Raw genomic sequence first — 6020 nt, 5'->3', positions numbered from 1 at the left:
TGATAAAGAATCTCTCTTTGGTTTTGAGACTTTAGTCTTTGCAACTTCAGGGATCTTATCTATGCACAATCAGCTTGTAACACTCCAAAGAGAAAGGAAAACTTGAAATCGCATCATATGACCCCTTTAAATGCATTTAGCCTGTTATATTGTTAAAAAGATCTCACTAATTTACATCACAAGGCAAGCTATCAGAATTTCATCTTAATTTTTGCCCATATAAATATCAGCATCTACACCTCAGTGTTTCCTTTCTCCTCGAGTATGAGCTCCATGTCCTCATTGTATCATACCCTAACAGGTTTGTCACGTGTCAGGCGTTACAGGGTTAAACCCGCGGCGCGCGCCAATCGAACCCCGGTTGCCTAGGCAGCGGTTGACGTCACGGCCCCTGCTCCGGCAGCGCGAGAGTGGGCGGGAAACCCCGTGGCTCGCGCTCGCAGTCGGTGAGTGGCAGCGGAGCCGTGCAGCCGGAGACACAGCGACCACTCATTCTCAGGTTGGCTTACTTTCGTTTCATTCAACCGTTCGCGGTGCTGTTGCGTAAATAAGATCTGTATTTCTGTCTTCCGAGTCTAACTGAGCTGTTTACCGTATATCGCTCGAAGAGAAGCTAGTTGTTTGTAGTGAGGGCTTGCCGTTGGGATGCTTCAAAGCGGTTTGCCTGAGAGATGACTCGGTGGCGGCTCGGAGGAGACCAGGATAAGAAGTCTCACTCCTAAAGCGAAGTCGGGGCTGTTACGGGACTTAATAAACGCTGTTTTGCGCGGTTTCGCTCTTCGACCGTCTGCGCTTTGCTGACAGCGGAAGGATGAGTCCTGCTCCTGCGCACGCAAACATCACTCCGGCTGCTCGTGGTCATGTGTTAGTCGGGATATAAGCGTACACATGTGATGTATCGCGCTGAAGCTCGGTCCTAGGGGACATCTGGCAAGCCCGGTCGTGTCGGGCACGTTAGGCGGAAGGCAGGGCGTTTACCTCCGCGTCGAGTTCCTGTCAGATGAAGGTAGCTTAGCGACGGTGTGTCGGGTTGAATCTGCTTATGGAAATGGACTGGTGTTCTGCTCTTTGTCAGCACAATGTAATATACTCCCATTGGCTAAAAGGCCGTGTAAGATCAAATGGTGCAGACGAGCTGCCCGGTTTAGCGGGGTGTCGCATCGAGACAAAGCGGACGCTAGGAAGGTAACGGCAGGTGAAGAGCGGAGTAGTTCGCGCGCATGAATTCCCGGATGGACCGTAATCAGACGCGAGATCGGCCCTTTATTTATTTGTATTTTTATATATATATATATATATATGCAGCGTGTCTTGTTTAAACATTGTTCGCTGGCTGCTGTGTGGACTGGGCGTGGTCGGCGAAGTCATGTCCGCATTTTTGGCCATTTTCGCTCCTTTTCTCTCATGTCGCATGTTAAATGAATGGGTGTTTGTTTTGGGTGAGTCAAAGTCTTCGTTTCTGGGGGCCTCAGGGCCTGCATTCCTCTAATTTCTCAGTCCTATAGTGTGAAAGCCCGATACAGCGGACGACATGTCAGCACTGGCCGATAAGTCGGTAGATTAACCCTTTAGGCGCCAGGGATTTTGGGGGAAAATGCTGGATTTTGACATCAAGATTTCAAAAGCCTGTGGCTTGGAAGGGCTTAAAGATCGAGATCTACTGTAAATTAGAAAGATGTTGGGCGTGACAGAAAGTAAATGTACTCGTCTAATTTGCATATTATTACGTCATCGGGGGCGGCCATCTTGAATTTAATAATGTTCAGGAAATAGTAGATATTGAATGGAACTTATTTGCATGTTTTTTTTTGTCTTTTTATCCTCATTCCAAATGATCAGAAAAGAGGAAACCAACAATAAAACAGGAGAAAGTACTAGATTATTACTAGATGACCAGCAAGCTCATCAAAGTGTTGGATCCAGTCCTGAAACACTTCTTCATTTCTCAGATAAACCCAGCCACCGTTGTCATCGCTATTTCCAGCCCTATTTAGATCCAGATCACCTGTGCTGCCTCTCCCACGCACAGCACGGCCACTCCCGCCTCTTTGGGGCAGCTAGTGCTACTTCCAGCACTATTTCTCCTACCCCTGCTGCCTCTACCTCTAGCAACAGCTCTCCTATGGACACTATGACCACGTTCACCCCTAACACCCCCATCCCCGTTGGGCAAAGGGTCGAAATGATCGCTTGTTTGTGCTTCGTGAACACTCTCGCCTTGCACGGCGGCACCATTGCGCTGCAAAGATGTGCCGGGAGAAGTGCGATTATTAGACGACCGATCGTCATTTCCAAAAGGCAAATATTCCCCTTCACAGTCAGAATCAGCGAATAACATTTGCAACACATCCTCACGGTACAACTTTTTATTAGCCATTTGGCGATTTTCTCTCACAATTTACCCGCACGCTATGAGCTGAACTGCTTCCGCATCAATGACGCGATAGCTCACTTGCTCTGCTATTTCCTCGAACACTTTGAATAGGAACATGACGTAATTTTGGTCTAGAATCCAAGTACTACATGTCTGCCATCTAGTGGTAGGGAATACAAATGAGATATTACCCCATATTAGGAACTACAGTCTATTTGATTAAGTATGATGTCTTGTCGCAATTTTGCGACTTTGGCGCTTGGAGGATTAACAGAAATGTACTCTTCCCTGTTTCAGTGCCGATGGATAATGCTCTAAATCCTCCATTATTTGGAAACAGAAAATGTGCATTTCAGCCAGTGTTTTGTAAAACATATAAGCATATTTGCTACAATTAAAGTATTCGTTCACTTCCAGAATAAAAATGTCATGATACTTTACTCACCCCCGTGTCATCCAAGATGTTCATGTCTTTCTGTTTTCAGTCGCAAAGAAATAAAGATTTTTTGAGGAAAAACGTTCCAGGATTTTTCTCCATATAATGGACTTCAACGGGCTGAAGGTTCAAACTGCAGTTTCAGTGCAGCTTCAAAGGGCTCTACACGATCCCAGCCGAGGAATAAGGGTCTTATCTAGCAAAACCATCAGTCATTTTCTTAAAAAAACAAAAAACAAATTTATATACTTTTTAACCACAAATGCTCGACTTCACACATTACGTAATCATGTTGGAAAGGTCACGACTCACGCGTGACGAAGGCGGAAGTACCGACTCAGTATTTACAAAGCGAATGTGCCTTTACAATAAAAAAGCCCTTTACAAAAAAAGGTAAAACAACAATGTCTGAAGATTTTGAAGTTGGAGGAGAAAAATGAAATGGAGTTTTTCGCCCAACCCTACTTTTCTGAACCGCAGTACACAGAGGAAGAGCCAACCGCGCGTGACCTTTCCAACGTGATTACGTGATGCGTGAAGTCGAGCTAGTGCAAGACGTGCATTTGTGGTTAAAAAGTCTATATACTTATTTTTTAAGAAGATGACCCATGGTTTCACTAGATGAGACCCTTATTCCTCGGCTGGGATCGTGTAGAGCTCTTTGAAGCTGCACTGAAACTGCAGTTTAAACCTTCAGCCCATTGAAGTCCTTTATATGGAGAAAAATCCTGGAATGTTTTCCTCAAAAACCTTAATTTCTTTGTGACTGAAGACAGAAAGACATGAACATCTTGGATAGGGCTGGAGCTATCGATTATTTTAGTAATCGAGTATTCTACCTATTAGTCCATCGAGTAATCGGATAAGAAGTAATTTTTCTTTAATAAAGAACAATACTAAATATACAAGAGAATATAAGATAGGTCTCTTAAAATAAACAACTAATTTATTTCCTTTTCAGAAAGATGAAAATTTCTATTGCTGAAATTGCATACATTAATAACCGTGAAAACTAAACCCATTTAATGCATTTAATTGGCAAATTACATTCAAAATGCAAATACAAATATCAGTTAAAAAATAATGTTTTATATATATATATATATATATAAATAAAAATACAAAAATCTATTTCACATTCACAACCTAAAACTAAGGGATTAAATCATTGTGGCTCAGTGGTAGAGCATTGTGTTAGCAGCGCAAAGGTCATGGGTTCAGTTCTCAGCAGTTTACACACACTGGTAAAAAATGTATAGCCTGAATGCACAGTAAGTCACTTTGGATAAAAGCGTCTGCTAAATGCATTTATTTATTTATTTATTTAAATTTAAATCAAGAAATATAAAAAACAATTTCACATTACTTTAAAAAAAGTAAACGGTACAAATTTAAACTAAGGCATAAATCAAAATAATAATAATAATACCTAAACATTGCATTAATTTCGTGTAAATCAAGTTTCAAGTTTCATCCTAACTAAAGCTCAAGCATGACACAAAAGGCGGCCTTGACTGTCTTCTTGGAAGGCTTTGTGGCTTTTAAGAGGCAAAAATCAGTGGACAGGAAGGTAACTTAGAACAAGAGTCCATACACAATTTCTAAACACATTTTTCTGCAATTTGAAATTAGTTATTTGAAGAATAAACCCTCTTAAATGTCTCTCTACTTGCACATGTGTGTGTGTGTGTGTAAACCTTGTTTTTGATATCCTTCATATTCTATGTACTGGTCAGTTCACAGCAGTGATAGAAATTAATCTGTTCCAATAAGTTTAAATTGATTTTAAAATTTTATGACCATTTTTACCTTTTGTAACGCCATATTTTTTTCTGTGTGCATCATCTTTTGAGTCAAATTCTTAATCAGTCAATTATAATAATAAGACATTTAGGCTGTTACCAAACAAATGATATCAGTTTCAACAAAATTCATCTTTGTAATGCAGAGGAAACACAGAAGCTGCATCTTCTGAAGAGGCATTTAGATACACCTATTTACACTATTTAATTCAGCTCAGAGGGACATGAATGTATTTAACCTGCAGTTACAAATGCATTAAAAATATTTTGTTATTTTAAACATAAAATATTGAATACTGATATTTACAATTATTTAAAAAACAAAAATATACTTTAAATGTGAAATTAATACCGCCAGTAGGTGGCAGTAAGTCACTGTTAATAAGTGAATCATTGCGATTGAACCAAATCATTTAAACGGGTGATTCATTCAGGAACGAAACAGCGTCATGTTACTCAGAGACGCAAAACAGTGCTGTGGCTGTGTTTGGAATTATTTTTTGTTGGCGAAATAGAGCAAAAACAGGCAATAGGGTGTCTAAAACGTAAGTCTCTTAATATTAACTTCTTGTTTATTGAACTGTTGCATAAAATCAGTATCACATTTGTAATCATGCTGATTTTTAGAGGTGAAAACTGGTGCTCTTCGTGTGATATTGACTATCTTTCTTTCTGTGGTATTTTTATGCATAACTGTATGGGGAGTGTGTGTGTGTGTGTGTGTCACAGAGAGAGAATGAGACAATCAACATGAATGGCGCTTAGTCTTTCACAAAACATTGCTAACTTAGGGACATCATAACTAGCCACCATATTGATTTACGGTCTTAAATATGTCCAGTGTTTATCGGGTTTTGAGTCAGTAATAATGGTCCATGGGGAAACACGGTGTTCTGTGTGTAGTTACAGTTAGGGATGCACCGAAATGAAAATTCTTGGCCGAAACCGAAAACCGAAAAAGAGGAAACCAAGGCCGAAAACCGAAACACCGAAAGAAATTATGCCAATTATTAGTACCATTGCATTTATGGCTATGACTGTGTACTAACTTTACTAAACTCAAGGCATTGCAATTGCATAAATTAATATTAAAGTTTCAAAGAATAAATCAATTACAAATTATGGAAATATTTATTTAGCACATTGCAACAATGCACAGTATAAAATAAAATTCAAACTAAAATGTTTAACTTGACCCCACTCATGTGTACATTAAATAATAATGTACAGGCCTACTGGCCTGCAGAAAGGTTTTAAAATGAAATGTTCTCTCATAAAAACAAAGTGCATTTAGGTCAAGTATATTTTAAATTTTTCTCTGTAGGACTACTACAAGAAAGTGCATTCAGAACAAGTGCAACTGCTTAAAGATACAACAATATTTTCTCTGTAGGCCTTCAACATAATA

The 6020-nt window shown here is 39.7% G+C and overlaps 1 protein-coding gene across 1 annotated transcript in view; it reads left to right on the top strand.

Annotated features, from left to right (window-relative positions):
* Positions 1-399: 399 nt before the first annotated feature.
* LOC107550094 (14-3-3 protein zeta-like) overlaps positions 400-6020 on the top strand; it is an 18730-nt gene continuing 13109 nt past the window's right edge. Inside the window, exon 1 of the mRNA XM_016231321.1 lies at positions 400-499. The gene's annotated coding sequence lies outside the window, so the exon portion shown is untranslated. The remainder of the gene's footprint in view (positions 500-6020) is intronic.

This window comes from Sinocyclocheilus grahami, unplaced genomic scaffold, assembly GCF_001515645.1.
Source record: "Sinocyclocheilus grahami isolate Dianchi unplaced genomic scaffold, SAMN03320097.WGS_v1.1 scaffold387.1, whole genome shotgun sequence".
NCBI lineage: Eukaryota > Metazoa > Chordata > Actinopteri > Cypriniformes > Cyprinidae > Sinocyclocheilus > Sinocyclocheilus grahami.
Note: the sequence above shows the minus strand (reverse complement) of the source record. Positions and strands in the feature narration are given on the sequence as shown.